The following is a 23,655-nucleotide window of genomic DNA, read 5'->3' as shown; positions in this document are numbered from 1 at the left end:
ATCACACTCCATGTTTGAACAAACATAGCAGTCATGAAACAGAATCTCCCTGTTGAGAGGCAAGAAACATGTACCACAATTTGTGCATGTGGTGTCAAATATGCACCAGAAGACGATTGAAAGGGGAATCTGCTTTCTCGCCATACAACCAGATGTCCCTGCTGTAATCAACAAACATTTACCAACATTTCACGATTCAAATATATTATTCACTGTGAAATTGATGAATATATGTGATGAGGGTAACAATCAAAACAAGGACTCAGCAAAAGAAAGAAGTCTTTCCTAATAACTCCAATTGTCAGAATGCTCGGAGTAGTGCTTCCCATCCAACAAAATCACACTCAAAAGTAGAACAAACATAGCAGGCATTAAACGGAATCTCCCTGTTGAGACGGAAGAAACATGTACCACAATTTGTGCAGCACATTTGTTATTTTTAGTGAACACTGCAATAATATTTTTAAAAATATAAAGCAAATGAAGGAGATACCTAAACAAGAAGATTTATCAAATTCCGAATATTCGTTATTTAGTAAAGTGCATGTGGTGTCCAATCTGCACCAAAAGACCATTGAATAGAGAATCTGCTTTCTGGCCATACAACCACATGACCCTGCTGTAAACAACAAACATTTACCCACATTTCACGAATCATATACATTACTCTACTGTGAAATTGACGAATATAACTGATAAAGGTATCAATCAAAGGAAGCACCTAGCAAAAGAAAACAGTATTTCTAATAACTCCAATTGTCAGAACACTCGGAGTGGTGATTTCCATCCAACATAATCACACTCGATGTTTGAATAAACATAGCAGTCATGAAACGGAATCTCCCTGTTGAGAGTGAAGAAACATGTACTACAATTTGTGCAGCACATTGATTATTATTAGTGACCATTGCAATAAGATTTTTAAATATTTAAAGCAATTGTAGGAGATACGAAAACAAGAATAATTATCAAATTCCTAACATTTGTTATTTAGTAAAATGCAAGTGGTGTCCAATCTGCACCAAAAACCCATTGAATGGAGAATCTGCTTTCTGGTCATACAACCAGATGTCCCTGCTCTAAACAAAAAACATTTACACATATTTAACAATTCAAATACATTACTCCACTCCGAAACAGATGAATATAAGTTATAAGGGTAACAATTAAAAGGACCACCTAGGAAATGAAAAAGGTCTTACCTAATAACTCCAATACTCAGGATGCTTCGAGTGGTAGTTCCCATCCAACAAAATCACACTCCATGTTTGAACAAACATAGCAGTCATGAAACAGAATCTCCCTGTTGAGAGGCAAGAAACATGTACCACAATTTGTGCATGTGGTGTCAAATATGCACCAAAAGACGATTAAATGGGGAATCTGCTTTCTGGCCACACAACCAGATGACCCTGCTGTAATCAACAATCATTTACCCACTTTTCACGATTCAAATATATTATTCCACTGTGAAATTGATGAATATATGTGATGAGGGTAACAATCAAAACTAGGACTCAGCAAAAGAAAGAAGTCTTTCCTAATAACTCCAATTGTCAGAATGCTCGGAGTAGTGCTTCCATCCAACAAAATTACACTCGAAAGTAGAACATAGTAGGCATTAAACGGAATCTCCCTGTTGAGACGGAAGAAACATGTACCACAATTTGTGCAGCACATTTATTATTTTCAGTGACCATTGCAATAATATTTTTAAAAATATAAAGCAAATGATGGAGATACCTCAACAGGAAGATTTATCAAATTCCGAACAATCGTTATTCAGTAAAGTGCATGTGGTGTCCAATCTGCACCAAAAGACCATTGAATACAGAATCTGCTTTCTGGCCATACAACCAGATGACCCTGCTGTAAACAACAAACATTTACCCACATTTCATGAATCAAATACATTAGCCCACTGTGAAATTGACGAATATAAGTGATAAAGGTATCAATCAAAGGAAGCACCTAGCAAAAGAAAACAGTATTTCTAATAACTCCAATTGTAGGAACGCTCGGAGTGGTGATTTCCATAAAACATAATCACACTCGATGTTTGAATAAACATAGCAGTCATGAAACGGAATCTCCCTGTTGAGAGAGAAGAAAAATGTACCACAATTTGTGCAGCACATTGATTATTATTAGTGACCATTGCAATAAGATTTTTAAAAATTTAAAGCAATTGAAGGAGATACGAAAACAAGAATAATTATCAAATTCCTAACATTTGTTATTCAATAAAATGTAAGTGGTGTCCAATCTGCACCAAAAACCCATTGAATTGAGATTCTGCTTTCTGGTCATACAACCAGATGACCCTGCTCTAAACAAAAAACATTTACACACATTTAACGATTCAAATACATTACTCCACTGTGAAACAGATGAATATAAGTTATAAGGGTAACAATCAAAAGAACCACCTAGGAGAAGAAAGAGGTCTTTCCTAATAACTAAAATACTCAGGATGCTTGGAGTGGTAGTTCCCATCCAACAAAATCACACTCCATGTTTGAACAAACATAGCAGTCATGAAACAGAATCTCCCTGTTGAGAGGCAAGAAACATGTACCACAATTTGTGCATGTGGTGTCAAATATGCACCAGAAGACGATTGAAAGGGGAATCTGCTTTCTCGCCATACAACCAGATGTCCCTGCTGTAATCAACAAACATTTACCAACATTTCACGATTCAAATATATTATTCACTGTGAAATTGGTGAATATATGTGATGAGGGTAACAATCAAAACAAGGACTCAGCAAAAGAAAGAAGTCTTTCCTAATAACTCCAATTGTCAGAATGCTCGGAGTAGTGCTTGCCATCCAACAAAATCACACTCAAAAGTAGAACAAACATAGCAGGCATTAAACGGAATCTCCCTGTTGAGACGGAAGAAACATGTACCACAATTTGTGCAGCACATTTATTATTTTTAGTGACCACTGCAATAATATTTTTAAAAATATAAAGCAAATGAAGGAGATACCTAAACAAGAAGATTTATCAAATTCCGAATATTCGTTATTTAGTAAAGTGCATGTGGTGTCCAATCTGCACCAAAAGACCATTGAATAGAGAATCTGCTTTCTGGCCATACAACCACATGACCCTGCTGTAAACAACAAACATTTACCCACACTTCACGAATCATATACATTACTCTACTGTGAAATTGACGAATATAACTGATAAAGGTATCAATCAAAGGAAGCACCTAGCAAAAGAAAACAGTATTTCTAATAACTCCAATTGTCAGAACGCTCGGAGTGGTGATTTCCATCCAACATAATCACACTCGATGTTTGAATAAACATAGCAGTCATGAAACGGAATCTCCCTGTTGAGAGTGAAGAAACATGTACTACAATTTGTGCAGCACATTGATTATTATTAGTGACCATTGCAATAAGATTTTTAAAAATTTAAAGCAATTGTAGGAGATACGAAAACAAGAATAATTATCAAATTCCTAACATTTGTTATTTAGTAAAATGCAAGTGGTGTCCAATCTGCACCAAAAACCCATTGAATGGAGAATCTGCTTTCTGGTCATACAACCAGATGTCCCTGCTCTAAACAAAAAACATTTACACATATTTAACAATTCAAACACATTACTCCACTCCGAAACAGATGAATATAAGTTATAAGGGTAACAATTAAAAGAACCACCTAGGAAAAGAAAAAGGTCTTACCTAATAACTCCAATACTCAGGATGCTTCGAGTGGTAGTTCCCATCCAACAAAATCACACTCCATGTTTGAACAAACATAGCAGTCATGAAACAGAATCTCCCTGTTGAGAGGCAAGAAACATGTACCACAATTTGTGCATGTGGTGTCAAATATGCACCAAAAGACGATTAAATGGGGAATCTGCTTTCTGGCCACACAACCAGATGACCCTGCTGTAATTAACAATCATTTACCCACTTTTCACGATTCAAATATATTATTCCACTGTGAAATTGATGAATATATGTGATGAGGGTAACAATCAAAACTAGGACTCAGCAAAAGAAAGAAGTCTTTCCTAATAACTCCAATTGTCAGAATGCTCGGAGTAGTGCTTCCATCCAACAAAATTACACTCGAAAGTAGAACATAGTAGGCATTAAACGGAATCTCCCTGATGAGACGGAAGAAACATGTACCACAATTTGTGCAGCACATTTATTATTTTCAGTGACCATTGCAATAATATTTTTAAAAATATAAAGCAAATGATGGAGATACCTCAACAAGAAGATTTATCAAATTCCGAACAATCGTTATTCAGTAAAGTGCATGTGGTGTCCAATCTGCACCAAAAGACCATTGAATACAGAATCTGCTTTCTGGCCATACAACCAGATGACCCTGCTGTAAACAACAAACATTTACCCACATTTCATGAATCAAATACATTAGCCCACTGTGAAATTGACGAATAAAGAGATAAAGGTATCAATCAAAGGAAGCACCTAGCAAAAGAAAACAGTATTTCTAATAACTCCAATTGTCAGAACGCTCGGAGTGGTGATTTCCATAAAACATAATCACACTCGATGTTTGAATAAACATAGCAGTCATGAAACGGAATCTCCCTGTTGAGAGAGAAGAAAAATGTACCACAATTTGTGCAGCACATTGATTATTATTAGTGACCATTGCAATAAGATTTTTAAAAATTTAAAGCAATTGAAGGAGATACGAAAACAAGAATAATTATCAAATTCCTAACATTTGTTACTCAATAAAATGTAAGTGGTGTCCAATCTGCACCAAAAACCCATTGAATTGAGATTCTGCTTTCTGGTCATACAACCAGATGACCCTGCTCTAAACAAAAAACATTTACACACATTTAACGATTCAAATACATTACTCCACTGTGAAACAGATGAATATAAGTTATAAGGGTAACAATCAAAAGAACCACCTAGGAGAAGAAAGAGGTCTTTCCTAATAACTAAAATACTCAGGATGCTTGGAGTGGTAGTTCCCATCCAACAAAATCACACTCCATGTTTGAACAAACATAGCAGTCATCAAACAGAATCTCCCTGTTGAGAGGCAAGAAACATGTACCACAATTTGTGCATGTGGTGTCAAATATGCACCAGAAGACGATTGAAAGGGGAATTGCTTTCTCGCCATACAACCAGATGTCCCTGCTGTAATCAACAAACATTTACCAACATTTCACGATTCAAATATATTATTCACTGTGAAATTGATGAATATATGTGATGAGGGTAACAATCAAAACAAGGACTCAGCAAAAGAAAGAAGTCTTTCCTAATAACTCCAATTGTCAGAATGCTCGGAGTAGTGCTTCCCATCCAACAAAATCACACTCAAAAGTAGAACAAACATAGCAGGCATTAAACGGAATCTCCCTGTTGAGACGGAAGAAACATGTACCACAATTTGTGCACCACATTTATTATTTTTAGTGACCACTGCAATAATATTTTTAAAAATATAAAGCAAATGAAGGAGATACCTAAACAAGAAGATTTATCAAATTCCGAATATTCGTTATTTAGTAAAGTGCATGTGGTGTCCAATCTGCACCAAAAGACCATTGAATAGAGAATCTGCTTTCTGGCCATACAACCACATGACCCTGCTGTAAACAACAAACATTTACCCACATTTCACGAATCATATACATTACTCTACTGTGAAATTGACAAATATAACTGATAAAGGTATCAATCAAAGGAAGCACCTAGCAAAAGAAAACAGTATTTCTAATAACTCCAATTGTCAGAACGCTCGGAGTGGTGATTTCCATCCAACATAATCACACTCGATGTTTGAATAAACATAGCAGTCATGAAACGGAATCTCCCTGTTGAGAGTGAAGAAACATGTACTACAATTTGTGCAGCACATTGATTATTATTAGTGACCATTGCAATAAGATTTTTAAATATTTAAAGCAATTGTAGGAGATACGAAAACAAGAATAATTATCAAATTCCTAACATTTGTTATTTAGTAAAATGCAAGTGGTGTCCAATCTGCACCAAAAACCCATTGAATGGAGAATCTGCCTTCTGGTCATACAACCAGATGTCCCTGCTCTAAACAAAAAACATTTACACATATTTAACAATTCAAATACATTACTCCACTCCGAAACAGATGAATATAAGTTATAAGGGTAACAATTAAAAGAACCAACTAAGAAAAGAAAAAGGTCTTACCTAATAACTCCAATACTCAGGATGCTTGGAGTGGTAGTTCCCATCCAACAAAATCACACTCCATGTTTGAACAAACATAGCAGTCATGAAACAGAATCTCCCTGTTGAGAGGCAAGAAACATGTACCACAATTTGTGCATGTGGTGTCAAATATGCACCAAAAGACGATTAAATGGGGAATCTGCTTTCTGGCCACACAACCAGATGACCCTGCTGTAATCAACAAACATTTACCCACTTTTCACGATTCAAATATATTATTCCACTGTGAAATTGATGAATATATGTGATGAGGGTAACAATCAAAACTAGGACTCAGCAAAAGAAAGAAGTCTTTCCTAATAACTCCAATTGTCAGAATGCTCGGAGTAGTGCTTCCATCCAACAAAATTACACTCAAAAGTAGAACATAGTAGGCATTAAACGGAACCTCCCTGTTGAGACGGAAGAAACATGTCCCACAATTTGTGCAGCACATTTATTATTTTCAGTGACCATTGCAATAATATTTTTAAAAATATAAAGCAAACGATGGAGATACCTCAACAAGAAGATTTATCAAATTCCGAACAATCGTTATTCAGTAAAGTGCATGTGGTGTCCAATCTGCACCAAAAGACCATTGAATACAGAATCTGCTTTCTGGCCATACAACCAGATGACCCTGCTGTAAACAACAAACATTTACCCACATTTCATGAATCAAATACATTAGCCCACTGTGAAATTGACGAATATAAGTGATAAAGGTATCAATCAAAGGAAGCACCTGGCAAAAGAAAACAGTATTTCTAATAACTCCAATTGTCAGAACGCTCGGAGTGGTGATTTCCATCCAACATAATCACACTCGATGTTTGAATAAACATAGCAGTCATGAAACGGAATCTCCCTGTTGAGAGTGAAGAAACATGTACTACAATTTGTGCAGCACATTGATTATTATTAGTGACCATTGCAATAAGATTTTTAAAAATTTAAAGCAATTGTAGGAGATACGAAAACAAGAATAATTATCAAATTCCTAACATTTGTTATTTAGTAAAATGCAGGTGGTGTCCAATCTGCACCAAAAACCCATTGAATGGAGAATCTGCTTTCTGGTCATACAACCAGATGTCCCTGCTCTAAACAAAAAACATTTACACATATTTAACAATTCAAATACATTACTCCACTCCGAAACAAATGAATATAAGTTATAAGGGTAACAATTAAAAGAACCACCTAGGAAAAGAAAAAGGTCTTACCTAATAACTCCAATACTCAGGATGCTTCGAGTGGTAGTTCCCATCCAACAAAATCACACTCCATGTTTGAACAAACATAGCAGTCATGAAACAGAATCTCCCTGTTGAGAGGCAAGAAACATGTACCTCAATTTGTGCATGTGGTGTCAAATATGCACCAAAAGACGATTAAATGGGGAATCTGCTTTCTGGCCACACAACCAGATGACCCTGCTGTAATTAACAATCATTTACCCACTTTTCACGATTCAAATATATTATCCCACTGTGAAATTGATGAATATATGTGATGAGAGTAACAATCAAAACTAGGACTCAGCAAAAGAAAGAAGTCTTTCCTAATAACTCCAATTGTCAGAATGCTCGGAGTAGTGCTTCCATCCAACAAAATTACACTCGAAAGTAGAACATAGTAGGCATTAAACGGAATCTCCCTGATGAGACGGAAGAAACATGTACCACAATTTGTGCAGCACATTTATTATTTTCAGTGACCATTGCAATAATATTTTTAAAAATATAAAGCAAGTGATGGAGATACCTCAACAAGAAGATTTATCAAATTCCGAACAATCGTTATTCAGTAAAGTGCATGTGGTGTCCAATCTGCACCAAAAGACCATTGAATACAGAATCTGCTTTCTGGCCATACAACCAGATGACCCTGCTGTAAACAACAAACATTTACCCACATTTCATGAATCAAATACATTAGCCCACTGTGAAATTGACGAATATAAGTGATAAAGGTATCAATCAAAGGAAGCACCTAGCAAAAGAAAACAGTATTTCTAATAACTCCAATTGTCAGAACGCTCGGAGTGGTGATTTCCATAAAACATAATCACACTCGATGTTTGAATAAACATAGCAGTCATGAAACGGAATCTCCCTGTTGAGAGAGAAGAAAAATGTACCACAATTTGTGCAGCACATTGATTATTATTAGTGACCATTGCAATAAGATTTTTAAAAATTTAAAGCAATTGAAGGAGATACGAAAACAAGAATAATTATCAAATTCCTAACATTTGTTATTCAATAAAATGTAAGTGGTGTCCAATCTGCACCAAAAACCCATTGAATTGAGATTCTGCTTTCTGGTCATACAACCAGATGACCCTGCTCTAAACAAAAAACATTTACACACATTTAACGATTCAAATACATTACTCCACTGTGAAACAGATGAATATAAGTTATAAGGGTAACAATCAAAAGAACCACCTAGGAGAAGAAAGAGGTCTTTCCTAATAACTCCAATACTCAGGATGCTTGGAGTGGTAGTTCCCATCCAACAAAATCACACTCCATGTTTGAACAAACATAGCAGTCATGAAACAGAATCTCCCTGTTGAGAGGCAAGAAACATGTACCACAATTTGTGCATGTGGTGTCAAATATGCACCAGAAGACGATTGAATGGGAAATCTGCTTTCTCGCCATACAACCAGATGACCCTGCTGTAATCAACAAACATTTACCAACATTTCACGATTCAAATATATTATTCACTGTGAAATTGATGAATATATGTGATGAGGGTAACAATCAAAACAAGGACTCAGCAAAAGAAAGAAGTCTTTCCTAATAACTCCAATTGTCAGAATGCTCGGAGTAGTGCTTCCCATCCAACAAAATCACACTCAAAAGTAGAACAAACATAGCAGGCATTAAACGGAATCTCCCTGTTGAGACGGAAGAAACATGTACCACAATTTGTGCAGCACATTTATTATTTTTAGTGAACACTGCAATAATATTTTTAAAAATATAAAGCAAATGAAGGAGATACCTAAACAAGAAGATTTATCAAATTCCGGATATTCGTTATTTAGTAAAGTGCATGTGGTGTCCAATCTGCACCAAAAGACCATTGAATAGAGAATCTGCTTTCTGGCCATACAACCAGATGACCCTGCTGTAAACAACAAACATTTACCCACATTTCACGAATCATATACATTACTCTACTGTGAAATTGACGAATATAACTGATAAAGGTATCAATCAAAGGAAGCACCTAGCAAAAGAAAACAGTATTTCTAATAACTCCAATTGTCAGAACGCTCGGAGTGGTGATTTCCATCCAACATAATCACACTCGATGTTTGAATAAACATAGCAGTCATGAAACGGAATCTCCCTGTTGAGAGTGAAGAAACATGTACTACAATTTGTGCAGCACATTGATTATTATTAGTGACCATTGCAATAAGATTTTTAAATATTTAAAGCAATTGTAGGAGATATGAAAACAAGAATAATTATCAAATTCCTAACATTTGTTATTTAGTAAAATGCAAGTGGTGTCCAATCTGCACCAAAAACCCATTGAATTGGAAATCTGCTTTCTGGTCATACAACCAGATGTCCCTGCTCTAAACAAAAAACATTTACACATATTTAACAATTCAAATACATTACTCCACTCCGAAACAGATGAATATAAGTTATTAGGGTAACAATTAAAAGAACCAACTAGGAAAAGAAAAAGGTCTTACCTAATAACTCCAATACTCAGGATGCTTGGAGTGGTAGTTCCCATCCAACAAAATCACACTCCATGTTTGAACAAACATAGCAGTCATGAAACAGAATCTCCCTGTTGAGAGGCAAGAAACATGTACCACAATTTGTGCATGTGGTGTCAAATATGCACCAAAAGATGATTAAATGGGGAATCTGCTTTCTGGCCACACAACCAGATGACCCTGCTGTAATCAACAATCACTTACCCACTTTTCACGATTCAAATATATTATTCCACTGTGAAATTGATGAATATATGTGATGAGGGTAACAATCAAAACTAGGACTCAGCAAAAGAAAGAAGTCTTTCCTAATAACTCCAATTGTCAGAATGCTCGGAGTAGTGCTTCCATCCAACAAAATTACACTCGAAAGTAGAACATAGTAGGCATTAAACGGAATCTCCCTGTTGAGACGGAAGAAACATGTACCACAATTTGTGCAGCACATTTATTATTTTCAGTGACCATTGCAATAATATTTTTAAAAATATAAAGCAAATGATGGAGATACTTCAACAAGAAGATTTATCAAATTCCGAACAATCGTTATTCAGTAAAGTGCATGTGGTGTCCAATCTGCACCAAAAGACCATTGAATACAGAATCTGCTTTCTGGCCATACAACCAGATGACCCTGCTGTAAACAACAAACATTTACCCACATTTCATGAATCAAATACATTAGCCCACTGTGAAATTGACGAATATAAGTGATAAAGGTATCAATCAAAGGAAGCACCTAGCAAAAGAAAACACTAATAACTCCAATTGTCAGAACGCTCGGAGTGGTGATTTCCATAAAACATAATCACACTCGATGTTTGAATAAACATAGCAGTCATGAAACGGAATCTCCCTGTTGAGAGAAAAGAAAAATGTACCACAATTTGTGCAGCACATTGATTATTATTAGTGACCATTGCAATAAGATTTTTAAAAATTTAAAGCAATTGAAGGAGATACGAAAACAAGAATAATTATCAAATTCCTAACATTTGTTATTTAGTAAAATGCAGGTGGTGTCCAATCTGCACCAAAAACCCATTGAATTGAGATTCTGCTTTCTGGTCATACAACCAGATGACCCTGCTGTAAACAACAAACATTTACCCACATTTCATGAATCAAATACATTACTCCACTGTGAAATTGACGAATATAAGTGATAAAGGTATCAATCAAAGAAAGCACCTAGCAAAAGAAAACAGTATTTCTAATAACTCCAATCGTCAGAATGCTCGGAGTGGTGATTTCCATCCAACATAATCACACCCGATGTTTGAATAAACATAGCAGTCATGAAACGGAATCTCCCTGTTGAGAGAGAAGAAACATGTACCACAAATTTTGCAGCACATTGATTATTATTAGCGACCATTGCAATAAGATTTTTAAAAATTTAAAGCAATTGAAGGAGATACAAAAACAAGAATGATTATCAAAATCCTAACATTTGTTATTCAGTAAAATGTAAGTGGTGTCCAATCTGCACCAAAAACCCATTGAAAGGAGAATCTGCTTTCTGGTCATACAACCAGATGACCCTGCTCTAAACAAAAAACATTTACACACATTTAACGATTCAAATACATTACTCCACTACGAAACAGATGAATATAAGTTATAAGGGTAACAATCAAAAGAAACACCTAGGAAAAAAAAGAGGTCTTTCCTAATAACTCCAATACTCAGGATGCTCGGAGTAGTGCTTCCCATCCAACAAAATCACACTCAAAAGTAGAACAAACATAGCAGGCATTAAACGGAATCTCCCTGTTGAGAGGGAAGAAACATGTTTCACAATTTGTGCAGCACATTGACCATTTTAGTGACCATTGAAATAAAATTTTTAAAAATAAAAAGCAAATGAAGGAGATACCTAAACAAGAAGATTTATCAAATTCCGAACATTCGATATTCAGTAAAGTGCATGTGGTGTCCAATCTGCATCAAAAGACCATTGAATAGAGATTCTGCTTTCTGGCCATACAACCAAATGACCCTGCTGTAAACAACAAACATTTACCCACATTTCACGAATCAAATACATTACTCCACTGTGAAATTGACGAATATAATTGATAAAGGTATCAATCAAAGGAAGCACCTAGCAAAAGAAAGCAGTATTTCTAATAAGTCCAATTGTCAGAACGCTCGGAGTGGTGACTTCCATCCAACATAATCACACTCGATGTTTGAATAAACATAGCAGTCATGAAACGGAATCTCCCTGTTGAGAGAGAGAAGAAACATGTACCACAATTTGTGCAGCACATTGATTATTATTAGTGACCATTGCAATAAGATTCTTAAATATTTAAATCAATTGTAGGAGATACGAAAACAAGAATAATTATCAAATTCCTAACATTTGTTATTTAGTAAAATGCAAGTGGTGTCCAATCTGCACCAAAAACCCATTGAATGGAGAATCTGCTTTCTGGTCATACAACCAGATGTCCCTGCTCTAAACAAAAAAACATTTACACATATTTAACAATTCAAATACATTACTCCACTGCGAAACAGATGAATATAAGTTATAAGGGTAACAATCAAAAGAACCACCTAGGAAAAGAAAGAGGTCCTTCCTAATAACTCCAATACTCAGGATGCTTGGAGTGGTAGTTCCCATCCAACAAAATCACACTCCATGTTTGGACAAACATAGCAGTCATGAAACAGAATCTCCCTGTTGAGAGGCAAGAAACATGTACCACAATTTGTGCATGTGGTGTCAAATATGCACCAAAAGCCGATTAAATGGGGAATCTGCTTTCTGGCCACACAACCAGATGACCCTGTGTAATCAACAATCATTTACCCACATTTCACGATTCAAATATATTATTCCACTGTGAAATTGATGAATATATGTGATGAGGGTAACAATCAAAACTAGGACTCAGCAAAAGAAAGAAGTCTTTCCTAATAACTCCAATTGTCAGAATGCTCGGAGTAGTGCTTCCATCCAACAAAATTACACTCGAAAGTAGAACATAGTAGGCATTAAACGGAATCTCTCTGTTGAGACGGAAGAAACATGTACCACAATTTGTGCAGCACATTTATTATTTTCAGCGACCATTGCAAGAATATTTTTAAAAATATAAAGCAAATGAAGGAGATACCTCAACAAGAAGATTTATCAAATTCCGAACAATCGTTATTCAGTAAAGTGCATGTGGTGCCCAATCTGCACCAAAAGACCATTGAATAGAGAATCTGCTTTCTGGCCATACAACCAGATGACCCTGCTGTAAACAACAAACATTTACACACATTTCATGAATCAAATACATTACTCCACTGTGAAATTGACGAATATAACTGATAAAGGTATCAATCAAAGGAAGCACCTAGCAAAAGAAAACAGTATTTCTAATAACTCCAATCGTCAGAATGCTCGGAGTGGTGATTTCCATCCAACATAATCACACCTGATGTTTTAATAAACATAGCAGTCATGAAACGGAATCTCCCTGTTGAGAGTGAAGAAACATGTACAATTTGTGCAGCACATTGATTATTATTAGTGACCATTGCAATAAGATTTTTAAATATTTAAAGCAATTGTAGGAGATATGAAAACAAGAATAATTATCAAATTCCTAACATTTGTTATTTAGTAAAATGCAAGTGGTGTCCAATCTGCACCAAAAACCTATTGAATGGAGAATCTGCTTTCTGGTCATACAACCAGATGTCCCTGCTCTAAACAAAAAACATTTAGACATATTTAACAATTCAAATACATTACTCCACTCCGAAACAGATGAATATAAGTTATTAGGGTAACAATTAAAAGAACCAACTAGGAAAAGAAAAAGGTCTTACCTAATAACTCCAATACTCAGGATGCTTGGAGTGGTAGTTCCCATCCAACAAAATCACACTCCATGTTTGAACAAACATAGCAGTCATGAAACAGAATCTCCCTGTTGAGAGGCAAGAAACATGTACCACAATTTGTGCATGTGGTGTCAAATATGCACCAAAAGATGATTAAATGGGGAATCTGCTTTCTGGCCACACAACCAGATGACCCTGCTGTAATCAACAATCACTTACCCACTTTTCACGATTCAAATATATTATTCCACTGTGAAATTGATGAATATATGTGATGAGGGTAACAATCAAAACTAGGACTCAGCAAAAGAAAGAAGTCTTTCCTAATAACTCCAATTGTCAGAATGCTCGGAGTAGTGCTTCCATCCAACAAAATTACACTCGAAAGTAGAACATAGTAGGCATTAAACGGAATCTCTCTGTTGAGACGGAAGAAACATGTACCACAATTTGTGCAGCACATTTATTATTTTCAGCGACCATTGCAAGAATATTTTTAAAAATATAAAGCAAATGAAGGAGATACCTCAACAAGAAGATTTATCAAATTCCGAACAATCGTTATTCAGTAAAGTGCATGTGGTGCCCAATCTGCACCAAAAGACCATTGAATAGAGAATCTGCTTTCTGGCCATACAACCAGATGACCCTGCTGTAAACAACAAACATTTACACACATTTCATGAATCAAATACATTACTCCACTGTGAAATTGACGAATATAACTGATAAAGGTATCAATCAAAGGAAGCACCTAGCAAAAGAAAACAGTATTTCTAATAACTCCAATCGTCAGAATGCTCGGAGTGGTGATTTCCATCCAACATAATCACACCTGATGTTTTAATAAACATAGCAGTCATGAAACGGAATCTCCCTGTTGAGAGTGAAGAAACATGTACAATTTGTGCAGCACATTGATTATTATTAGTGACCATTGCAATAAGATTTTTAAATATTTAAAGCAATTGTAGGAGATATGAAAACAAGAATAATTATCAAATTCCTAACATTTGTTATTTAGTAAAATGCAAGTGGTGTCCAATCTGCACCAAAAACCTATTGAATGGAGAATCTGCTTTCTGGTCATACAACCAGATGTCCCTGCTCTAAACAAAAAACATTTAGACATATTTAACAATTCAAATACATTACTCCACTCCGAAACAGATGAATATAAGTTATTAGGGTAACAATTAAAAGAACCAACTAGGAAAAGAAAAAGGTCTTACCTAATAACTCCAATACTCAGGATGCTTGGAGTGGTAGTTCCCATCCAACAAAATCACACTCCATGTTTGAACAAACATAGCAGTCATGAAACAGAATCTCCCTGTTGAGAGGCAAGAAACATGTACCACAATTTGTGCATGTGGTGTCAAATATGCACCAAAAGATGATTAAATGGGGAATCTGCTTTCTGGCCACACAACCAGATGACCCTGCTGTAATCAACAATCACTTACCCACTTTTCACGATTCAAATATATTATTCCACTGTGAAATTGATGAATATATGTGATGAGGGTAACAATCAAAACTAGGACTCAGCAAAAGAAAGAAGTCTTTCCTAATAACTCCAATTGTCAGAATGCTCGGAGTAGTGCTTCCATCCAACAAAATTACACTCGAAAGTAGAACATAGTAGGCATTAAACGGAATCTCCCTGTTGAGACGGAAGAAACATGTACCACAATTTGTGCAGCACATTTATTATTTTCAGTGCCCATTGCAATAATATTTTTAAAAATATAAAGCAAATGATGGAGATACTTCAACAAGAAGATTTATCAAATTCCGAACAATCGTTATTCAGTAAAGTGCATGTGGTGTCCAATCTGCACCAAAAGACCATTGAATACAGAATCTGCTTTCTGGCCATACAACCAGATGACCCTGCTGTAAACAACAAACATTTACCCACATTTCATGAATCAAATACATTAGCCCACTGTGAAATTGACGAATATAAGTGATAAAGGTATCAATCAAAGGAAGCACCTAGCAAAAGAAAACAGTATTTCTAATAACTCCAATTGTCAGAACGCTCGGAGTGGTGATTTCCATAAAACATAATCACACTCGATGTTTGAATAAACATAGCAGTCATGAAACGGAATCTCCCTGTTGAGAGAAAAGAAAAATGTACCACAATTTGTGCAGCACATTGATTATTATTAGTGACCATTGCAATAAGATTTTTAAAAATTTAAAGCAATTGAAGGAGATACGAAAACAAGAATAATTATCAAATTCCTAACATTTGTTATTCAATAAAATGTAAGTGGTGTCCAATCTGCACCAAAAACCCATTGAATTGAGATTCTGCTTTCTGGTCATACAACCAGATGACCCTGCTCTAAACAAAAAACATTTACACACATTTAACGATTCAAATACATTACTCCACTGTGAAACAGATGAATATAAGTTATAAGGGTAACAATCAAAAGAACCACCTAGGAGAAGAAAGAGGTCTTTCCTAATAACTAAAATACTCAGGATGCTTGGAGTGGTAGTTCCCATCCAACAAAATCACACTCCATGTTTGAACAAACATAGCAGTCATGAAACAGAATCTCCCTGTTGAGAGGCAAGAAACATGTACCACAATTTGTGCATGTGGTGTCAAATATGCACCAGAAGACGATTGAATGGGGAATCTGCTTTCTCGCCATACAACCAGATGACCCTGCTGTAATCAACAAACATTTACCAACATTTCACGATTCAAATATATTATTCACTGTGAAATTGATGAATATATGTGATGAGGGTAACAATCAAAACAAGGACTCAGCAAAAGAAAGAAGTCTTTCCTAATAACTCCAATTGTCAGAATGCTCGGAGTAGTGCTTCCCATCCAACAAAATCACACTCAAAAGTAGAACAAACATAGCAGGCATTAAACGGAATCTCCCTGTTGAGACGGAAGAAACATGTACCACAATTTGTGCACCACATTTATTATTTTTAGTGACCACTGCAATAATATTTTTAAAAATATAAAGCAAATGAAGGAGATACCTAAACAAGAAGATTTATCAAATTCCGAATATTCGTTATTTAGTAAAGTGCATGTGGTGTCCAATCTGCACCAAAAGACCATTGAATAGAGAATCTGCTTTCTGGCCATACAACCAGATGACCCTGCTGTAAACAACAAACATTTACCCACATTTCATGAATCAAATACATTACTCCACTGTGAAATTGACGAATATAAGTGATAAAGGTATCAATCAAAGGAAGCACCTAGCAAAAGAAAGCAGTATTTCTAATAAGTCCAATTGTCAGAACGCTCGGAGTGGTGACTTCCATCCAACATAATCACACTCGATGTTTGAATAAACATAGCAGTCATGAAACGGAATCTCCCTGTTGAGAGAGAGAAGAAACATGTACCACAATTTGTGCAGCACATTGATTATTATTAGTGACCATTGCAATAAGATTTTTAAATATTTAAAGCAATTGTAGGAGATACGAAAACAAGAATAATTATCAAATTCCTAACATTTGTTATTTAGTAAAATGCAAGTGGTGTCCAATCTGAAAAAAAAACCCATTGAATGGAGAATCTGCTTTCTGGTCATACAACCAGATGTCCCTGCTCTAAACAAAAAAACATTTACACATATTTAACAATTCAAATACATTACTCCACTGCGAAACAGATGAATATAAGTTATAAGGGTAACAATCAAAAGAACCACCTAGGAAAAGAAAGAGGTCCTTCCTAATAACTCCAATACTCAGGATGCTTTGAGTGGTAGTTCCCATCCAACAAAATCACACTCCATGTTTGGACAAACATAACAGTCATGAAACAGAATCTCCCTGTTGAGAGGCAAGAAACATGTACCACAATTTGTGCATGTGGTGTCAAATATGCACCAAAAGCCGATTAAATGGGGAATCTGCTTTCTGGCCACACAACCAGATGACCCTGTGTAATCAACAATCATTTACCCACATTTCACGATTCAAATATATTATTCCACTGTGAAATTGATGAATATATGTGATGAGGGTAACAATCAAAACTAGGACTCAGCAAAAGAAAGAAGTCTTTCCTAATAACTCCAATTGTCAGAATGCTCGGAGTAGAGCTTCCATCCAACAAAATTACACTCGAAAGTAGAACATAGTAGGCATTAAACGGAATCTCTCTGTTGAGACGGAAGAAACATGTACCACAATTTGTGCAGCACATTTATTATTTTCAGCGACCATTGCAAGAATATTTTTAAAAATATAAAGCAAATGAAGGAGATACCTCAACAAGAAGATTTATCAAATTCCGAACAATCGTTATTCAGTAAAGTGCATGTGGTGCCCAATCTGCACCAAAAGACCATTGAATAGAGAATCTGCTTTCTGGCCATACAACCAGATGACCCTGCTGTAAACAACAAACATTTACACACATTTCATGAATCAAATACATTACTCCACTGTGAAATTGACGAATATAACTGATAAAGGTATCAATCAAAGGAAGCACCTAGCAAAAGAAAACAGTATTTCTAATAACTCCAATCGTCAGAATGCTCGGAGTGGTGATTTCCATCCAACATAATCACACCCGATGTTTGAATAAACATAGCAGTCATGAAACGGAATCTCCCTGTTGAGAGAGAAGAAACATGTACCACAATTTTTGCAGCACATTGATTATTATTAGCGACCATTGCAATAAGATTTTTAAAAATTTAAAGCAATTGAAGGAGATACAAAAACAAGAATGATTATCAAAATCCTAACATTTGTTATTCAGTAAAATGTAAGTGGTGTCCAATCTGCACCAAAAACCCATTGAAAGGAGAATCTGCTTTCTGGTCATACAACCAGATGACCCTGCTCTAAACAAAAAACATTTACACACATTTAACGATTCAAATACACTACTCCACTACGAAACAGATGAATATAAGTTATAAGGGTAACAATCAAAAGAAACACCTAGGAAAAAAAAGAGGTCTTTCCTAATAACTCCAATACTCAGGATGCTCGGAGTAGTGCTTCCCATCCAACAAAATCACACTCAAAAGTAGAACAAACATAGCAGGCATTAAACAGAATCTCCCTGTTGGAAGGGAAGCAACATGTTCCTCTATTTGTGCAGCATATTGATTATTTTTAGTGACCATTGCAATAAAATTTTTAAAAATAAAAAGCAAATGAAGGAGATACCTAAACAAGAAGATTTATCAAATTCCGAACATTCGATATTCAGTAAAGTGCATGTGGTGTCCAATCTGCATCAAAAGACCATTGAATAGAGATTCTGCTTTCTGGCCATACAACCAAATGACCCTGCTGTAAACAACAAACATTTACCCACATTTCACGAATCAAATACATTACTCCACTGTGAAATTGACGAATATAATTGATAAAGGTATCAATCAAAGGAAGCACCTAGCAAAAGAAAGCAGTATTTCTAATAAGTCCAATTGTCAGAACGCTCGGAGTGGTGACTTCCATCCAACATAATCACACTCGATGTTTGAATAAACATAGCAGTCATGAAACGGAATCTCCCTGTTGAGAGAGAGAAGAAACATGTACCACAATTTGTGCAGCACATTGATTATTATTAGTGACCATTGCAATAAGATTTTTAAATATTTAAAGCAATTGTAGGAGATACGAAAACAAGAATAATTATCAAATTCCTAACATTTGTTATTTAGTAAAATGCAAGTGGTGTCCAATCTGCACCAAAAACCCATTGAATGGAGAATCTGCTTTCTGGTCATACAACCAGATGTCCCTGCTCTAAACAAAAAAACATTTACACATATTTAACAATTCAAATACATTACTCCACTGCGAAACAGATGAATATACGTTATAAGGGTAACAATCAAAAGAACCACCTAGGAAAAGAAAGAGGTCCTTCCTAATAACTCCAATACTCAGGATGCTTGGAGTGGTAGTTCCCATCCAACAAAATCACACTCCATGTTTGGACAAACATAGCAGTCATGAAACAGAATCTCCCTGTTGAGAGGCAAGAAACATGTACCACAATTTGTGCATGTGGTGTCAAATATGCACCAAAAGCCGATTAAATGGGGAATCTGCTTTCTGGCCACACAACCAGATGACCCTGTGTAATCAACAATCATTTACCCACATTTCACGATTCAAATATATTATTCCACTGTGAAATTGATGAATATATGTGATGAGGGTAACAATCAAAACTAGGACTCAGCAAAAGAAAGAAGTCTTTCCTAATAACTCCAATTGTCAGAATGCTCGGAGTAGTGCTTCCATCCAACAAAATTACACTCGAAAGTAGAACATAGTAGGCATTAAACGGAATCTCTCTGTTGAGACGGAAGAAACATGTACCACAATTTGTGCAGCACATTTATTATTTTCAGCGACCATTGCAAGAATATTTTTAAAAATATAAAGCAAATGAAGGAGATACCTCAACAAGAAGATTTATCAAATTCCGAACAATCGTTATTCAGTGAAGTGCATGTGGTGCCCAATCTGCACCAAAAGACCATTGAATAGAGAATCTGCTTTCTGGCCATACAACCAGATGACCCTGCTGTAAACAACAAACATTAACACACATTTCATGAATCAAATACATTACTCCACTGTGAAATTGACGAATATAACTGATAAAGGTATCAATCAAAGGAAGCACCTAGCAAAAGAAAACAGTATTTCTAATAACTCCAATCGTCAGAATGCTCGGAGTGGTGATTTCCATCCAACATAAGCACACCCGATGTTTGAATAAACATAGCAGTCATGAAACGGAATCTCCCTGTTGAGAGAGAAGAAACATGTACCACAATTTTTGCAGCACATTGATTATTATTAGCGACCATTGCAATAAGATTTTTAAAAATTTAAAGCAATTGAAGGAGATACAAAAACAAGAATGATTATCAAAATCCTAACATTTGTTATTCAGTAAAATGTAAGTGGTGTCCAATCTGCACCAAAAACCCATTGAAAGGAGAATCTGCTTTCTGGTCATACAACCAGATGACCCTGCTCTAAACAAAAAACATTTACACACATTTAACGATTCAAATACATTACTCCACTACGAAACAGATGAATATAAGTTATAAGGGTAACAATCAAAAGAAACACCTAGGAAAAAAAAGAGGTCTTTCCTAATAACTCCAATACTCAGGATGCTCGGAGTAGTGCTTCCCATCCAACAAAATCACACTCAAAAGTAGAACAAACATAGCAGGCATTAAACGGAATCTCCCTGTTGAGAGGGAAGAAACATGTTTCACAATTTGTGCAGCACATTGACCATTTTAGTGACCATTGAAATAAAATTTTTAAAAATAAAAAGCAAATGAAGGAGATACCTAAACAAGAAGATTTATCAAATTCCGAACATTCGATATTCAGTAAAGTGCATGTGGTGTCCAATCTGCATCAAAAGACCATTGAATAGAGATTCTGCTTTCTGGCCATACAACCAAATGACCCTGCTGTAAACAACAAACATTTACCCACATTTCACGAATCAAATACATTACTCCACTGTGAAATTGACGAATATAATTGATAAAGGTATCAATCAAAGGAAGCACCTAGCAAAAGAAAGCAGTATTTCTAATAAGTCCAATTGTCAGAACGCTCGGAGTGGTGACTTCCATCCAACATAATCACACTCGATGTTTGAATAAACATAGCAGTCATGAAACGGAATCTCCCTGTTGAGAGAGAGAAGAAACATGTACCACAATTTGTGCAGCACATTGATTATTATTAGTGACCATTGCAATAAGATTTTTAAATATTTAAAGCAATTGTAGGATCTACGAAAACAAGAATAATTATCAAATTCCTAACATTTGTTATTTAGTAAAATGCAAGTGGTGTCCAATCTGCACCAAAAACCCATTGAATGGAGAATCTGCTTTCTGGTCATACAACCAGATGTCCCTGCTCTAAACAAAAAAAACATTTACACATATTTAACAATTCAAATACATTACTCCACTGCGAAACAGATGAATATAAGTTATAAGGGTAACAATCAAAAGAACCACCTAGGAAAAGAAAGAGGTCCTTCCTAATAACTCCAATACTCAGGATGCTTGGAGTGGTAGTTCCCATCCAACAAAATCACACTCCATGTTTGGACAAACATAGCAGTCATGAAACAGAATCTCCCTGTTGAGAGGCAAGAAACATGTACCACAATTTGTGCATGTGGTGTCAAATATGCACCAAAAGCCGATTAAATGGGGAATCTGCTTTCTGGCCACACAACCAGATGACCCTGTGTAATCAACAATCATTTACCCACATTTCACGATTCAAATATATTATTCCACTGTGAAATTGATGAATATATGTGATGAGGGTAACAATCAAAACTAGGACTCAGCAAAAGAAAGAAGTCTTTCCTAATAACTCCAATTGTCAGAATGCTCGGAGTAGTGCTTCCATCCAACAAAATTACACTCGAAAGTAGAACATAGTAGGCATTAAACGGAATCTCTCTGTTGAGACGGAAGAAACATGTACCACAATTTGTGCAGCACATTTATTATTTTCAGTGACCATTGCAAGAATATTTTTAAAAATATAAAGCAAATGAAGGAGATACCTCAACAAGAAGATTTATCAAATTCCGAACAATCGTTATTCAGTAAAGTGCATGTGGTGCCCAATCTGCACCAAAAGACCATTGAATAGAGAATCTGCTTTCTGGCCATACAACCAGATGACCCTGCTGTAAACAACAAACATTTACACACATTTCATGAATCAAATACATTACTCCACTGTGAAATTGACCAATATAACTGATAAAGGTATCAATCAAAGGAAGCACCTAGCAAAAGAAAACAGTATTTCTAATAACTCCACTCGTCAGAACGCTCGGAGTGGTGATTTCCATCCAACATAATCACACTCGATGTTTGAATAAACATAGCAAACATGAAACGGAATCTCCCTGTTGAGAGAGAAGAAACATGTACCACAATTTGTCCATGTGGTGTCCAATCTGCACCAAAAACCCATTGAATGGGGAATCTGCTTTCTGGCCATACAACCAGATGACCCTGCTGTAAACAAAAAACATTTACCCACATTTCATGAATCAAATACATTATATCCACTGTGAAATTGACGAATATAACTGATAAAGGAATCAATCAAAGGAAGCACCTAGCAAAAGAAAACAGTATTTCAAATAACTCCAATCGTCAGAACGCTTGGAGTGGTGATTTCCATCCAACATAATCACACTCGATGTTTGAATAAACACAGCAGTCATGAAACGGAATCTCCCTGTTGAGAGAGAAGAAACATGTACCACAATTTGTGCAGCACATTGATTAATATTAGTGACCATTGCAATAAGATTTTTAAATATTTAAAGCAATTGTAGGAGATACGAAAACAAGAATAATTATCAAATTCCTAACATTTGTTATTTAGTAAAATGCAAGTGGTGTCCAATCTGCACCAAAAACCCATTGAATGGAGAATCTGCTTTCTGGTCATACAACCAGATGTCCCTGCTCTAAACAAAAAAACATTTACACATATTTAACAATTCAAATACATTACTCCACTGCGAAACAGATGAATATAAGTTATAAGGGTAACAATCAAAAGAACCACCTAGGAAAAGAAAGAGGTCCTTCCTAATAACTCCAATACTCAGGATGCTTGGAGTGGTAGTTCCCATCCAACAAAATCACACTCCATGTTTGGACAAACATAGCAGTCATGAAACAGAATCTCCCTGTTGAGAGGCAAGAAACATGTACCACAATTTGTGCATGTGGTG

Source organism: Schistocerca gregaria, chromosome 11, assembly GCF_023897955.1.
Source record: "Schistocerca gregaria isolate iqSchGreg1 chromosome 11, iqSchGreg1.2, whole genome shotgun sequence".
Lineage (NCBI taxonomy): Eukaryota > Metazoa > Arthropoda > Insecta > Orthoptera > Acrididae > Schistocerca > Schistocerca gregaria.
The sequence above is the reverse complement of the archived record's forward strand: the minus strand, read 5'-3'. Positions refer to the sequence as shown.